The following is a 17,610-nucleotide window of genomic DNA, read 5'->3' on the forward strand; positions in this document are numbered from 1 at the left end:
CAAAACCTCTGTATAGGTATCCAAAAGGGAGCATGAGGTCAGTAGCTATTTCTGAGCCCAATGGCCATAAAGAAGTCAACAGCTTACACCAATTCCTGCTCGAATTTTCTTTTCTTATTAATTAAAAAGCCTGTGCTACTATATTGATTTCCAGAGCCTACTAGAAATGCCTAGGTGTCACAGACTTAAAAGGTGATGTTTCACATTTCTCAGCTGAACTATCTCCTTGCAAGAGGTACGTGATCACACTGCCAGGAGCTAAAAAGAAGGCAGGAAAACGTTTCAGCATGAAACCCAAGAGCAGGCATGAAAAAGCCCTTCAACCTGCAGATCCATCCATCAGATTCCCTCCCACAGCACGACAAGAACAAGCTCCTGTTCCCCTCCCTGCTAATGGCAGTCACATAATAGAAACGAGCTGCAACAATAAAGTTACAATCGCTGCATTCATCCACTCACTCCTCCTCCCTCCAACACCGATGCTGCGTGATTTCGCACACGCAGAGAACGCCGCCGAACAGCCCGCATCCCCACGGAGCGGTAACGGCATCCCCTCGTTATCAGCCGGGGGCGAACAGGGACAGACAGGAAACTCCCAGGTCACTGTGCCCGTCCCTCGCACACTCGGCACCTCTGTGCAGACCCGATTTAAACTCTCCTGACAACTAAAACACAATGCAGCTCTTCGAACACACGCTGCCGGTCTCCCAGCACCGAGCACCCGCCACGGCGTCCCGCTACGCGTCGAGCCCGGGACGGCGGCTCCCGACCGCACACGTTAGCGGTAACCTGGCCTGGCGCCCGCCAGCGACCGGGCCCGCCCGCCGGCGGGGCGAGAACGCCTGCCCGCCGCGCTCACCGCCCCCAGGAGACGCCCCCCGCCCCCGCTAGCCCCGCTGGGACCCGCCGCGCCGGGGACGCACCTGGGACAGCCACGGCTAGGGTCGGGCGGGCGGCACTGCCGCCGGAGTCAGGGGGCTCGGTGGCGGCGGGGGACACGCACGTTTATAAACCCGGCAGCCCTCGCCCATTCGCCGCGAGAGGCTCCTCCTCCGCCCCGCTCCGGCCGCGCCGCCGCCGAGGGCTGCCCGTGCCCGCGCCGGGTCCCGCCGCGCCCCCTCCCCGAGCCCGCCCCCGGGCTCGGCCCCACCGGGCAGGATGCCCCGCTTCGCAGGTGTGCGCCGGCACCGCCCCCCGCGGCGCAGCCCCCAGCCCCGCCGCCCACCCGCCGGGGAGCCCGCCCGCCGCCCCGGCAGCCCCCGCACCCACCTCGGCGGGAGGAGGCGCGGCGGGCACGGCCAGACGCTCGCCTCGGCGGCCACCGCTCTGCCGCCGAAGCCGCCTCCTCCCCGCGCCGCCGCCGCCGCCGCTCCCGTCTCCTCCCCCGGCCGCGGGCGGCGCAGCCCGCCACGCCGGGCGCTCCTACCTGCGGGGGTCCGCCGGCGCTGCGCTGCCCGGCCCCGCCTGCCTCGGCGCCTTCCCCGCTGCCGGCTGCGCGGTGCAGCCCCCTCCTCCCCGCGGCGGCGGGGGCAGGGCGGCGGCGGGAGGAGGAGTTGGTGCCGGTGTGTAACTAGTTTGGGTTGCCCCGCAGTATGGCGGCGGAGGCGGGCGCGCAGGGCCGCGGTGCTGGGGGGCGGACCCGGCCCTGGCTCGCCGCGGGAGGGCCCCGGGCGGCTGCCTCCGCACCGGCGGGGCTCGGCCGGGGGGCGGCTCCGCCCTTTTTTCAATACAGGCCGGGTTTGGGGGGGCGTTGTTTCGTTTCCCTCCCCCCTACGCCGGCGCATCCCCCGTTAACGGCAGCATCTCTGCAGGCCCCGGCCGGAGGGGCCAGAGAGCAACAGTTTGATGGCGCCCGCTCGATGACGCCCCCGCTCACGGCACAGGCAACAGCCCCCCGCGGCCATCCAGGGCTGCGTGGCCCGCACAGGTATCGAGGCGCCTCTACCCAGAGCAGCTGCGATGCCCCCGCGGTTCAGCCGGGCCGTGCCGCTGCCGCCGCGCCACCTCGCACCCGGTGCCACCTGTCACACGGCGCGGCCCGGGCGGGTGGGCCCGCGGGGCAGCCCTGACCCGGCACCGCCTCCCGCGCCGCGGCGGGGGGCTGCACCGGCGGCACCGGCGAGTGCGGGCCCCGTAGGGAGCCGCTTGGGAGAAGGAGAGGAGCACTGGCGTAAAAGAGGAAATGGGTCAGTGACTGCTGGGATCTCACCCGGGATGCTTCTGCAGAGTCACTGATGAGTTATCGATTACCGTCCTGTCCGTGCACGCCTGCTGCGACTGTTCTGGTGAATGACATGAACCAACACATGGGTGACTGGGGCTTTTATATTGCTGTGGAACAGGTGACATCCGATGTCATTGGATTGCTGTAGCTCAGTTAACTGGAATCATTTAAGCAAGACTGAACAAAATACTCAGTTTATCATATGCTGGCATTTGCTTCACTGGCTGACCTAATTCCAGTGTTAAACAATATGTATGTGTTGCTACAATAACATGACAGCCAATTTCTAGTATCCGTAACTCATTAGCTATAGCTGAGAAATACTGTCAAAAATATGCTGAGGAAATAGAGCCCCTTGAAGGCCTACAAGTCACGATGATATCAGATGAAGACAGTTTACATGCAAGGCGAGACCTGGCCACCTTGATATTTCAGGGTATTGAAGCTGTAGAGTTTTAAGGAAGGTATTAGCAGCGCCAGTGAACAAACAGTTCCTTGCCGGGTGCAAAACACCGGGAAGTCCCTGTCCCCTCGTTACATTTTCCAAATGGTGATTTAACTTGGGCCACTAGTGTCCATCATACCAGTAACGTGAAATAGGGCCACATATCACCGAAACATTAGGGATGAGACACTGAGTCACAGCCAGCTCGGGGAGGCAACAGCAGCAGGGGCATGAGGAGCTGAGGACCCAGGGTCTGCTGGGAAGGACGAGAACCACTTAGATAATTTACATGGGTCTACCAGGAGCGTGAAAAAGGATCAAGCACTGAACCCATGCCAGAGTATCCCTAGTGCAAATACAGTAGCATATAAAAAAATCCTTATTGTATTTTATTTGGAGAATTACTGTCATTTATACCAGCAGAAGAATAAGCTGCATCTCCTCTGAGAATGGCAACTGGTATTAATAGACCAGCAAAACCTTTCTAGCGCAGACAAGACTTTAAGCATCTCCTGAGGCATACAGCTGTGAAATTATATTCCCAGGGAAGAAACAAAGGCACTTTTAAAATCTCCTTTTTATTTTAAGAATTCTAGGCTAGGGCAGTTCTCAGCATAGAAGTAGGAAAATCACAGGGGTTTTGTCAGGTTTCACCAGGAAGGCCGTGGTCTGCACAGGCTTCCAAAAACCCAGAGTGGCACAAAGGAACCAGTGCAAAACCTAGCACCAAGACAAAATTGCCATTACTTCTACTGATTCTATCTGGGTTAGATTTTGTGACCTTATTATTTGTTTCTACAGCGTAGTTTTCAGTCTCTGTCCTCAGTAAAACCTGTGGAGTATTGCAGACTGAAAGGTCAGAGGTAAAACAAGGAACTGATATTTGGACCTTGTCAAATACAAGATTCTCAGTCACATTCAGGATCTTCTTTCAAGTAAAATATGTTACCAACAGGGATTTTTTGAGAAAAAGCAAATGTCCTAATAATAACAGTGTTGGGAACATACAGCTAGCAGCGTAAATTGTACCACTGAAAATGCCTATCGGTTCCCATTATAAGTAATGTCTTTCACAGGATTTAAAAAGAAATGGCCTCCGAGGCATGGTGGATACAAATCTGGCAGGTTTTCCAAAGTTCTGTAACATTAGTGAACTAGTGATGTAGGGCAAAAGACACGGTCCTTGCAGTAATTATATCTGAATTTGTTTTGCTAATAATGATTATTATCTTTCAAATACTACATGCTGAGGCAATGAGATCATATAATGAACAACTATTAATACATGTCCATAGCAACTCCATAATGGGTAGTCCAAAGATATACATGAAATATGCTTTTTAAAAACCTCCATTATAAGCATAATAAAGTATAATCTTTGACTTGCTACAAAGTAATAATGTGTAAAGACTGCCTCAGTCATACTTGGTTTAGACATCATGTTGAGGGATGAATACACACATGAGCATTTTAAGTCTAGGCAAGCTGTACCAAATCTATATCAGGAAAAAAAAAAATAATAAAAAAAAAAAAACAATTAAGCAAGAGAAACCTAAAGAAAGGTATAACAGCTGATAGTGCTCTTAAACCTTTAGTCCTTAATTAAACTCGGGAAGAAATAAGCTGCAGGGCAGAAGATACCAGAGGAGAGTAGGGAATGAGAGGAGGACCAAAGCTGGACAGGTCTGAGGCTGAGGGCAGATCAGTCAGTTCAAGAGTGAGTGAGTGAGTGAACAGGTGGTAGGTATTTAGTAAGTGAACGTGCCCGGAGGTTTGCAGGCCAATATATAATGGAATGAATAGGTCGGTAGCAGAGTATGTGAGAGAATGAATGGATGAGAGGATCAAAGAATGAGTAGTTGATTTGAGTGAATGTGAGTACATGAGCAATTCTAAACAAAGTCAAAGTTTCAAGCTATACTTTTTTATTACTATATTGCTATGATGCCATGACTTTTCAGTTCATTTGTCATTGATATCAATCAGTGCTACAGGCAAACAACATGCATTCATGAAAAAAAAAACAAACCTTTTCAGCTAGTGACTTGGGGAAAACAGCATGGTAAAAATACGGATTTTAATGGTAACTTTACAGTCATGACAATAAAACCAGTTTTGGAAACCTTAATACAGAAAAATAAGAAGTCAAAAGGCATTTAAAAGCACTGTCCAGTAAATTCATGTTAATTAACATTATTAAACTACTAAAATTGACACAGACCTAAAATTATTTGCAGAGTGGGAAAATAACCATTAACTCTATCCTAGCTAGGAACATGATACACAATATCTTAATGTGATTTGTACAAGTTTACACAGTAAGTCAGTGGCAGAACCACAGACAGATAAAACCTTGACCTTTTACTTCTGTGTATCTCCCATCAGGCAGAGAAATCGCATTGCCTTCACTTTTGCAATTACAGAGGCAGTGGAACAAAATTATAATAGCAAAGGGGCGTTATCCTAATCCTGTGGGTTGTTCATTGTTTTTTTTTTTTGTCTGAACACTTCCTACATCATTATAGATAAACACAGCAATTATGTAGAGGATATACTCCAAGACTTTAAAATTGTCCCTGTATTTATCATACATCTGTTTGTATGTCTAGGATAGAAGGAGAGGGAGCTAAGTAGGTGCTGCGCGGACATCTGCATTTAGATGATGTAGGGCAGAGGAAGTGCACGGCTGGATGACATGGGAGAGGAAGGTCCATTCTCCTCCTTTGACAGCCCCAGTGGCCAAGAACCCCATAAAGGCCACAGAAAATATTTTCCTTTTCTCTTCTTTTCTTTTTTTTTTTTTTTTTCATTTTCTAATCTGGAATAACAGATTTAGTGGAGCTACACTGTAACTTTGTGTCTAACCAGTGGACAAAAGAGCTAATCTGCAGTCCAGTCTCCATTAAACCTCACTGCAAAGCCTGTTAAAAAATTTGCTGAAAGGATGAGGGACAAGGTGAACTTAGGGAAGGATAGCATCCCCTCTGTGTAAGCATTCATATTTTACAATGAGAACTCACTAGCAAATTACATTACTGACATGCTTTGCTTCTAGACAAAATAGCAAAACTCAAAGAAATATTCTATGCTAATAGTTTTTCACTTACTGGTGTCCAAACTTGGAGCCTATAATTCTTACTTAACATGCTAATTTACATGCATGGGTACAAAACCTACTCAATTTGTCTTTTCATAGGAAGCTGGCATGGAAGGATGTAGGATCAACAGTCAATTAATGAATGATAAATGAATGATAAAAGACACTTTATCTACTCTATGTAGTGGAAGAAGTTCAGGGGCTAGTAGAGGAGGCAGACCATGTTTATTAATGAGAAACATAATAAAAAAGGTGTCAGCAGTGCCTGCCTCAAGGGACAAGGTCAATGAAGCAACATTAATAATGTAGTACATGAAGAATAATGAATAAACTAAAACTCAGTATATTGTTTTTCATCGCTTTTGAAAATGCAATTGCATTTCAAAAAGATCAAAGTAAATGAAAATTTTTAAATGGAGTCATCACCAATCACAGAAATTATTTCTGATTATATGTTTTGCACACAAGTCAATATCAAATATCGATGTGGGGTAACCGTACCAGTCATGGAATATGAAGCCAGAGAGGTAACAAAGGTGTTTTGTTGTTAAGTCAGGAAAAACAAATGTAGGGTTTGTCAGTAATGGATTGAAACATTTATAAACTTTATACTGAGCTTGCAGTCTTCCTATATGAACCCTACATTTTTATTGCCTGCACTATTACAGTATCTTAATGACCTTTTCATATTTTCCACAACTGATTTTATAGACTAATAACTTTGTATCACACTTCACCAATACAAATTAAGAAATGGAATTATAAAGGATTTGTGTGGTGACAAACTTGATTGTAAAAGTTAATAGCCACAGACCTGTCTGCTTTATGTAGTGAGTGAGGAGTTTGCCTTTTTATCATTCAGGATTCAGTTTCTTTCCACACATGCCAGTTTACTCAAAGAGGATCACAAGACTGGGGAGATTCTTTGACTCAGGCCAATGCCTGTAACTTCAGCTGAATTATCCAGCTAAAATCTGTAGACTCCAAGTTTGGACCTTGATAAGAAAAGAATATTAAATGTAAAAAATATATCTCATAGTTGCTGCTGTTCTTGTGCTGGTCATCTGCCTCTACTAATGCACAAGCCCGTTAATTCCTATCAACACTCAGACAACAACTAACCCACAAAATAGGAACTCAGCCGTGGAAATATGCCATGAATAAAAGGTGAAAGCAGACTCCTGTTCTCTCCTTGTGTGCCCTCTTCTTTTTTTTCAGTGAGTTTTTTTTTCTGTGCTGGCATCCGTTGTCCTTCTCACTCCAAAAGAATGCGAAAACCTGATGTAACTTGCTGTTTGAACTACGTTGCCCTAATAACCACCCCTCTGCTGAAACTAAATCAGGTCATGATTCCCCAGTATGATGTTACAGGGACATTTCTTTCCCACCCTACAGTAAGGTTTTCCTTCCCATCAGTTGCTTCTATTAGGTTTCTGTTATTTCATATGGAGAACAAAAGCAAAGGATCCAATTGCCTCACTATTATAAATCAAATAAAAGGACACACAGTACAGGAAGGTAAGGGATTTTCTAAGCTGATATGAGCAATTTGCAACTAACAAAACTCCCTTGGGAACACAGCGCTGTGTTCCAGAGAATAACAAAAAGGTAAATAAGAGATATGGTTGAAGGGACCAAGGGTAGTCTTTGACAAGAGGCTTACAAAGACAGAAAGGAGCACTTTAAGCTTGCAGAAATAGGGAGCCTGTTATAGCTTTTCTACACCTTGCATAAGAACCTAAGTGACTAGAAGTACACAATATCAAAATTCACATTGGTATCTCTCTGTACCCCTGGAAAGACAGATGCAAAGACTTACAGTTACTGTATTTTGTGTGTGATGAGCAGTCTTGCTATCTGGAAAAGACATTTTTTAGCTGTCTGAAACATCACCCCCTCTTAGAAGTTCTTTATTCATGTTGCTGCAGAACTGCCAGAGCACACAAAGAAAGAAAAAAAAAAAAGTCTTGGAAGCAAAAGTTTTATTGTAGAGCAAGTTGGGATTTTTTTTACATCATCTTGGAAATTCTCCATTGGTTAACATCAAAACAAGAACACAGTTTCAGTTATTGTGATTGAATACTTACTTTGTGCTTAAAATTATCCAGACATTAGCCAAAAGTTTTTATCCTGAAGGACTTCTTATTTCAAAGCTGCTTTTTTTTTTTTTTTGTTAATTAACACTCAAAAAAAAATCCTAATTACAGATGAAGCAATTTGATTAACCATTTGTCTGGGAAAAATGTATTTATTGATTTTTTTCTTTTGAATTGGTAATGCTTTAAAATCAAGGATACTGTTCTAGGGCAAGAAAGGAGGTGTCCAAAATTCTTTGCAGGTTTCTAGGTAATGCAATGTGATAGACAGCAAATAATAAAAGTCCGTTCACCATTCATATTTAAATCTCATGATTTCATGACAGTGTGACGCAACTGTGTGGCAAATGACATTAGGAGATGCAGGGTATGGTCACTTAGCACGTTGCTATCCATCAGCTGGGCCCTGGCAAATAATATACTTGTGTTGAAGGTGGCAAAACCGTTAGGTAAAATCTATTAGCTATGTTTTTTGTTTAACATTCTCTGTCCCTTTTGTATGACACTAAAGTGGTGTGTTACCCAAACAGCTGGTTCTCTTTTTCCCTCTGCAGCTGTTTCCCCCAACTCGTCTCGCACGCTGGCACTAATATCTGGGAGACTTTACAGCCGCTCAGAACAAGGAGCTGATCTGGTTGAAAACCTCCTCGGATGAAGAGGTAGTTTAGTTTCCAGATGGACCAGTCCCATTACTGTAGCGCTGTTGCAGGCATAAAGGAAGAGGTGGGAACGAGCATGGGAGAGCTGCACTGCACCTTTGGGCTCCTTTGCTGGGCAAAAGCAGAACCGCTGCCTTAAACCTCGTTGCTGAGGCACCCTGACTCTTGAATTCTATCAGGTGCCCTTAGCTATAGCTACCTCAGGACTAACCCAGGAGGTAGGGTGACATAATATTTACTCTTTCTTTTTATTTGATTAATGCTTTACATTTCTAATTATTTTAGGATAACAGAGATAAGAAAAAGGCTAAGGAAAATGTCAACAAAGGAATCATGAAGGACATTATCAACTGATAATCACTGTTGTTTGTTTTGGCTTTAGGAATGAAAGTCGGTAGAGAAAGGAAAGTCTAGTAGAAAGCAAGCATCTTTACTAGGAAATAGCCAAGAAAAAGAAAAAAGAAAGGCAGAGGAAAAAGGATCAGAAAAAACGTTAGCGAAACATAATGACTCAGCTGGACCTGTTGTATGTTTCTCACATTTAAAATACATTTTTGCACTGAGATAAAAAGAAAGATAAGGAATGTTCTGTAATTAAGAGCAATAAAGAAAACTCACTCCCATACTTCCTAGGGTTTTGAGGTTGCTTTCAAGGCCTGTTTTTTCTACTTATTACATCTGTCTTCACTGTTAGGGCAGGCCTGGAGTTTCCACCTTCAGGATTTGTTGCGTGATATGCCCAGGGGCAGGCATTTTAAAGCAATACTTTTTAGAGTCACTGGTAGTCTGCTTGCATTGTGTGTTCAGTCCATGTATATTGTGTACGCTCCTTTATTGGAAAAAAGTACATGACTCTACAACAAAGGATAAGAAAATAGTATTTATTGCTTTCCATGCCCACTTTTCCTTTGACCTTGCAGCTGAACAAATAGCTCAATCAAAGACAACCTGAATGGGTTTTAGGGATCAGTATCATATCAGTCCCTTCCAGTCACTGTCACACTTCATACAGATCCTCCTGCCTTCTCTCCGCATGAAATCTCATTGTTTTGGAGCAAGATGTGTGCAGCGCTGGGCTCCCGGGCTGGCACTCCCTTACCTGGTCCAGAGCCCAAACTCATTTGTTTGTCTGCAAGTTAGTCACTTGGAAATCATTTTATGCATAACTGCCAAGGAAGTCTACTAGTATGAAATTATTAGACAGCATGAAATGATGAAAAAGCAAACAGCATCAAAAGCGCCACTCACAATTCTCTGAGTGAAGCAAAGGAAAAAATAAGCCAAGCTCAAATCCAGACATGTTACGTTGCCTGATATTTTTTTCAAGAATAGTGAACGTGAAGTGGTAGATCTTCCAAAGACCAAATACAGATCCAAAAAGTAGGCTTGGATTGCCCATTTGTGCAGTGGTGAGAGCTCAGGAAAAGAGTCCTGGTGATATGATAGACCAAGATGAGAAGCCACATTATCTCCAACCTCAATGCAATGGACTGGGGGCATAATACGCACTTGTACCGTGTACTGTTAAAGTTTCACGTGATCTGATTATTATATAACACATTAAAAAAATAGGATAACCAATGTTCCAAGGGATTTTAAGCCTATTAATAGCATGTCCTAGTTGGGGGGGCATAATTGTATTTTCTTCTGCCCTTGTTGAGTCTGCCCCATTATTTTGTTTCCAGTGAAATGGAAAAGGCAAATAGCAACATTATACAGCGCCCATTTCTGGGTCTTGTAACGGCATTTGCTGATCTCTCGGAAAGGAAAGACCTTCCTTTTCATTGTCTTCACACATTAGCCTGGCCACCAATTTCTGCAGATGTTCTCATCTGCTCCCAGCACTCTGAGCATCAAATGAATTTGATCAGGGGTGTTGCAAGACAGCCTGCTCCTGCCATGCAGGTACAAGGCAGACCACCCTGCCCCTCAGTGTCATCACCCCTCTCCCCTTCTCCCAGGGTGTCAGGGCACCACATCCCAGGGCATCAGCGGTGTGCTGCCAGCTCAGCTCTACACCAGTGCAAGCTGAGCAAAATCCTGACCTGATATCGAGGAACAAAGTCTCAGGGCACATTGCTTCATCTCTGGCAAAAATTACAGATGTGAAGGACAACCTGTTCCTCCTGTGTGACCCCTCCCTTCTCAGCAAGATTTGCAAAAATCCCTGCAAGGACAGCTTTCTTCACTGAGGTTTCACACAGAAGTAAATGACACAAGGCAATGCCATTATTGAAAAGTCTCATACTGTTTTCCTGCATTTTGCCAGTTCCTCCTCTGTCATTTTTTGGACTTTACTGTTAATTCTTAGCCGGTTTCCAGATGCTTTGAGACAAACAGGTGCAGCAGGGACTGCAGCAGGGACTTCAGCAGGAATTGGTCGTCTAGAGGCTAGCTAGAAATCTACTTAGGGAAGAAGACAAATAGCAATTTAAAAACATATATAAAGATCCCGAGAAATCAGAATAGGGTTTTTGTACACATAATTAACACTCCTTTCAAAGTTTTGGACCAAGGAAGTCAGATTAAGAAATCACGCAAGTAGCTTTTCCAGTGTTCTGCGGTCAGCCCTGGTGATGGACTTACAGAAAGTAGCGCATGAAGACTTTAATGTAGTTTTGGAGTGCTAATTAATGATAATTTGAATCTGATTGAGCTCAGGTATATTTGTTGACTTAAAAAACCTAAATACATTGCTGTCACCAATGTATAGAGAGCCAAAACAGCCTATCTACATCTCCTGTCCTCCAACAGCATTTGTGCAATGTTTGGGCCTCAACACTTCCACCTTCCTCCTGTCCTCAGACATCCATTTTACCTTTATGGGGCCAGATTTCTCAAACGACCGAATGTAATATGGATACACAGTCAATTGGCATGTTTCCTGTGCTTGTTTCATTATCTGAATGGAGGTAGGACATGCTCTCAGACACACTAAACACCTAAATGTACCCACCAACCAGAACTAATTCACAGTATGAATTGATTAATGAGAAGTAAAAGCTAGAGAAGGGGAAAACCAACATGATTTTTCACCCCTTATTGTATATTACTCCTCCCTGTTCTAAGAACAGCTCAAAAGGAGCTGCAGGAACTGTGATTTGCATTGCTTGGTCTTGTTTATACATGTTGTTAAACCACTCTCCATGCTGGTTTAGTTACACCCAGTACTGACAGCCATTACAAATGAAGGATTTTATGAGGCAGTTTAGGAAGCACAGAGCCTTATGTATTAGGGCTTGTGCTATAGATAACAGAACAGCTCATATCGCAGTGGGCTGCTCACTTCCCTCTTTTCTGTTCATAGATTTTAGGGATTAAGGATGATTGATCATTCAGTCTCACCCTTTGTATCATAGAGGTCAACAAATTTCACTGGGGCTTCCTGCAGCTAGTGCAAACATTAAGCAGCATGTTTTTTTTTTCCTGGAGCACAGTACAGGTAATCTTGTTTGAAGACAGAGTAAAGATGGCAGGATGCAACTCTCCTCCTGGTTCAAAATGAAATACTGTGTTTTGTGGTGTGGGAAGCTTGTCCAGCTGGTATTCAAAGTGCATGTAATTGCTTCTCACAGTACTGCTTTGAAAGAAAGGCTGTCAAGTTTTCATGATTGTCTGTCCAGCACAATTCACAGACATGAAAGTCACATATAAATGTGTACAGACAGATATACATACCCACCGTGCAAGATTGCTGTTGATCTTACTCTCTTACTTTCAAAGCACCAGAGAGGACAAGAAATGCTGTACTGATGTATATAGCTTCATAAACAAAAAAGGACTGCATACAGTAAAATAATGCAGCACAGAGCTCAAAGAAATGATTGTTTGATTGTTGGTTTTCCCCCTCCCTGCCATGGAGCCTGTAAGTCTGAAAACCAAACACATGTGGGAATCAAACAAGATTTCTCATATGCATGGTAATTCTGCAAGAGCTAGTCTAATAGCAGTGCTGCCCTAAGTGCTAACCGGCATATTTTCAGGATCTCGGTAGCATGTAATCTGTTTAATCTGCGGGGTGATCAGCTAATAACCAATTGGACACTTTTTCACAGCACTTGAGAAACTTGTAACAACCCTCACAGCATTTCATATCCCTCCATTGCAGAACTGCAGTGCTGCAAGCCAATGGGCTCTGTTGCTGAAGGCAGCAATAAGCTTAGGCAGCTTAGCCTGAAGTAATGAAATTAGAGGTCACAGTTCAGTTCAGTGTGGTCAGTGCCCTCAGTGTCCATTTGGAGAATAATTTTCCAGAAAGCAACTGTTCTTGAAGCTTGGTAATAGCAGCTATTGCCTCCTGCTAGTCTTTGTAGAAATAAAACCCCTTTTTTTCCTTTTTCATTAAACAATGTATATGTCACAAAGCCAATAGCCAATGCTTGAATGGTATTATAGAGAAAGAACAATAAGTTTGGCTCTAACCTCACAGAAAAAAATACCAGTCAGACTTGAGAGTGCAGAATGAAAAAAAAGGAGCACTGGTAACTCTTCAGTCATGAAGCTATCATAGGCACTTTGTCACTAGCTGAACCCAGACGCAAACTTGTGTTCCCCAATAGAAATATTGTCACATTTGGTGGCTTTTTTATTGCTAGCCATGCTGGCTATCTCCTGGCACACAAAATACAGATTTTGTATTCTTCCAGATGAGAAACCTCCCTAAACATTCGTGTGTGTAAGGCTACGGAGTGTTTGGTGATGATCCAAACTTGAGGCAACTCTGCTCCTGGGTCTCTCCCCTGAAACTGGCTGTTCATTCCCATGTGTCTTCCATGCACCCCGCTCTCTCCTAGGTATGGTTTCTGGGGGTTTTGTGCAGGCTTTAGGGTTTTTTAAAGCTGAGGCGTTTTCTCAGGCAGCTTAGAGAAAGGCTGCTGGAGTGGTCTTCTGAAGAAGGAGCAAGTGGTGGGCAGGCGAGAGGAACAGGAACACCTTCAGGCAGTATTGCCACAAACACTCCATATCATGAAACAACAGCCCAAGTAATTATACTTTTGTCAGCACTTCCCTTGATTTAATGGATTAGTACAAGGAAGACAGGCCATACTAGAAAGATCAAGGGCTGTGATGACTAAGGAGTTAATTAGGGAGGTCTGAAGCTTTCAGTACCTTCTTGGCTCTTGCCAGACCTACTGCTGCTGTAGGGATGCAAGCAGGGCCACGCAGCGAAGGCCAGAAGGTGAAGATGGGTGTGAAATAAGTGCCCTGCTGACGTTGTGGCACTCAGGGTCCAGGAAAGATGCCCCCTGAGGAGCTTGCTGGAAAGTCAAAGACTGCTCCTGTGAGACTGTTCCTCCGACAGCCCTTCTGCTTCACCCTGCCGACTGAGCTGTCCTGTTTATGCATTCCTGGGTGCCTTTATCCTGCTCTGCAAGGGCTTGGGTGGCTTCTTATCAAACTCATTTCCCATCTTTCAGAAGTTGTTATTCATTAGTAATGCAGAAAAGTTTCCCATGCACTACAGCCTTGTAAATGGAATTGACTCTGACAGCAGCAAATGCCTTATAGTGTTCCCTTCCCAGGAAACTGGTCCGTCACCCTACTGCCAATTTTCAGAAATGTATTCATTTCTCAAGTGAAATGTTATAGTAGGAAGATGCAGACTGAGTTCAGAAATCAATGTCTGCTGATAATCATGCTGGTCCTTTGGGAACTTATTGATGTGAACCAGCACGATGATAAAATGGTGGAAATTATGTGTGATCAAGTTTTGTAGAAAGCAGTTACATTATTATATTACTTACTATTTATGCAGCACCATAAAACGTTAAGAATTACTTGTTCTCACAGAAAGTATTTCAGTATAATTTAATTGTCCTCAGCATGCATATATGTACCATTACTGCTTGAACCAGAATTAACATTACAGAATTCTCTGTTTATTGCTAGCCTGTTACGGTGGAGTCTAAAATATTTGCTCTTCTAGTTTATTTATAAACACTCTTGATCTTTTTTGCTCAGAAGGAATAAAGTTCTTACTTAAAATAAGCATTTTGCATTACTCCATCTTCATTTACTTACTACATTACTTACTTACTTACTTACATTACTACATCTTTCATTTACAATGTCAGGCTTCCATCCTAAACGTGCACTGCAAATGCAAAGCAACTCTCAGCCTGACTGCTCTGTCCCCACTGGGTTAACTACACAAATTGCTAGAAAGTGGTAAACAGCCAAAAAGCGCTTTAACCCTTGCAGAGAAGGTCCATAACTCTGTTCCTTATGAATTAATATGATTATTCATTAATAAATAATTGTATTTTTGATTTGTCATGTACCTCATAAATCTAGTGTCGGTTACAGAGGAGGAAAATGGTTTTTACATGAAGCTTAGACTGTGAAAGAAGGAGGCACTGCAGCATGCAGAAAATACTGCTCTTGGCTTTGCCATTTTCATGAAGAAAGGATGTTGCAAAAAGTAGCTTTTCCTACCATTTAAAAAGTATAACATTTTGGGTTTGGGGATTTTCTTTTTGGAACAACGGTTCAAGGTAGAAGCTCTGAATTTTCACAGAGATGCTCTGTCAGCCTGGTGAGGTGCCCTTTCATTCGTGAAACACGTGTCCTTTTTAACCAAAGTGAGAAAGAAACATCTCCAAGACACGTGCACTACGTTGTGCTGTTGTTGGTCTGGCTGCCATGCAGAGGTTTGTGTGGTCTGTGGAGAAGGGTAGGAAGGCTTTCTTTTTTTTCTCTGAGAACTTAATTTCTGCAAGAGATAAAGCTGCAGGGACAAAGGGGATTTGTGGCACATCCAGCCTGTGGATTGCCCAGAGAGCTCTTCAGAATTGCTTTTGGGAGCTTCTGCGTTGTTGGAATGCTGGCGCTTCTGCTTTATTTCCCTTCAAAATATCCTTTGCTACATTTGCCATTTTCTGAATTTCAGTGCTTGTGGTCTTGGCCGCTTTCCAAGAAGGCAGCCTGGAGACACAGATGTGTTACCTGGTAGTGACAGGGATTACCACCCACCCGGCTCCTGTTTGACCTCCTGCTGACTGCTGCTGGAGCAATCAGGTACAACTCAAGGTCCGAATTTTAATGAAGTTTTTAGGCTAGACAACAGTGCCATGGGGGATCCGATGACAAAAAATCTTCTGCGTCTATGGTTTGTGCAAGCATCAGAGCTTAACTTTCAGCTATAAAAAGGAATAGGAGAGGAAAGGCTGATGACACTGGCATCCTCCCCCACTTCAGGAGGGCACTGGGAGGCACCTGGAGCTGTGCGTTACCTGCCTGCTTGCATGTAAAAAGGCAGTTTGCCCTGGCACTTTAGGTTAATGGTTGTGCATATTCTACACCAAATACTTTCCTTTGGAATTAAGCACCGATTTACCCAGATTTTCAGGTACAGCCCGACCTCCCAGAGCGCGCTGCAGTGGAGGAGGGGACATCGCCTTGCCTGCACTCGGGGAGAGCTCCCCTCTTTTCCCTGCCGTCGTCTTACCCGCACCCCCCACCCACCCCCCGCACGCCCCCGGAGCCCCCGGCCCCGCGGGGATGCGGCGGGCGGGCAGGGGAGATGCGGGGGGCGGCAGCGGGGGGGAGAAGCCGTTTCTATATGTGAGCCGCGCCCGCCTGTGATTTATTTTACACATTAGCCCGCTGCCTGCCTTTGTCGTGTAGCCAGACAGGATGCTCCGATACAGCCTTGGCGGAAGCGCGGACTCTGTTCTCCTTCGGGAAGAATCAGCCAAGCATCCTTCCCAGCTGCATCAATGTCACACTGGGGAGGGGGCGTGGGGGAGCGTCGCAACGGAAAACGTATCGATTCAATGCCAATTAAATGTTTTAACTAAAATGAAAATGTAAAATACGACCTAACAGATAATCAGATGTGGGCCCACAAGTATAACCGACGATGGTCATGCTTAAGAAGATGTCAGCAAGTCGTGGTGATGTCCAGAGCCTAAAGTTAATCACACCTAGTTAACGTGTTCTGGTGGAGAAGCCATTATATATAAAATAAGGCCATCAACACGTGTGGGGGAGAAGCAGATAAAGGTCACATCCTTAACCACTTAATTCTCCTTAAAAATATTCAGAAATAGTTTTTTTTCTGAAAGAAAGTATAGCAGGGCTGAGGAACACATTAGTTGGTATGTTAGCTGACAACTTTTTGATCTCAGAGGTTCCTTTTGTTTCCCAGCTGGCCTTTGAGTCCCATGGAGCAAGAGCCACGAAAACATATCAAAGGCGAAGAGGGGTTTGAAGTGCTGAGCCTAACCATCAATAAAACTAAATGTATACAATACAAAGCCCGGGAAAATCCAGGGAGATTTCCTAAACCGAATTGCACAAACCAAACGCCCTGCGGCTAAGGAAGCTTCTGCCCTACCGATGATTTATGAATCCGCCAGTATCATGGCAAAGATACTGTATTAGCTGCTGCTAATGAGTGCAAACATGAGTATAATCACTGGGAAACACTGCTGATGTTTAAAAACAAACAAGAGCCCAGAGAGAAACAGAAAAACTACCCTTCTTTGCAGGACCTGTCTGGACAGGTTGTCAAATCCCTGCCTGCAGCAGCTACCCGTAGGGTGGCAGAGGGGAGGGAGCCTGATGCTGGCCCCTATCCTCCATCCCCCTCCGAGGTGAGAGCTCAGACACCTGGCCTGTGTCCACTGATTCCCTTGCTGCCACCGCCTGAGACGCAGGAGAGAAGATTGGAGTACTTTTTCTTTCTCTGGTATCTTCTGCCTGGGTGATTTAGCACATCCACATTTTTTGGTGCTGTCCTCTAAGCAATATTCTTCATTCCTGGCTCCAGATGCTCTTTTTGTCCCATCCATGTTACTGTAATCCACTGAGTTAGCCGAAAAAGTCCCACACTCTGAGTGCTTTCTTTTTGTACGCTGAGGAAATACTGTCCCCACATCTGCCTGGAGTTTGCTTTCCAGGATGATGCCAGTTGTCCTTCCTCCCCAGAGCAGTCCCATAGATGCTTGCATGGTCCCTAGAAGGATATTGTGACCTTTTTAGGTTTTTTTCTCCACATTGTCCCCATGATACAGGACTAAATTTAAGAAACATTATTTTTGTTTCCATCGACATCTGTCATAATGACTCATACAGTCCATGTCTAT

At 44.8% G+C, this 17,610-nt stretch overlaps 1 protein-coding gene across 4 annotated transcripts in view; it reads right to left on the reverse strand.

Annotated features, from left to right (window-relative positions):
* Positions 1-14,514, reverse strand: part of SEMA4D (semaphorin 4D) — a 112,286-nt gene extending 97,772 nt beyond the window's left edge. For 2 of the 4 annotated variants that reach the window (XM_080373033.1, XM_080373028.1), the window contains exon 1: positions 1,427-14,514. The gene's annotated coding sequence lies outside the window, so the exon portion shown is untranslated. Of the gene's footprint in view, positions 1-923; positions 1,198-1,269; positions 1,386-1,426 lie in introns of those variants that run through there. The other 2 variants (XM_080373031.1, XM_080373029.1) reach the window with 2 other exon arrangements.
* Positions 14,515-17,610: the final 3,096 nt, after the last annotated feature.

Source organism: Falco punctatus, assembly GCF_963210335.1.
Source record: "Falco punctatus genome assembly, chromosome: Z".
Lineage (NCBI taxonomy): Eukaryota > Metazoa > Chordata > Aves > Falconiformes > Falconidae > Falco > Falco punctatus.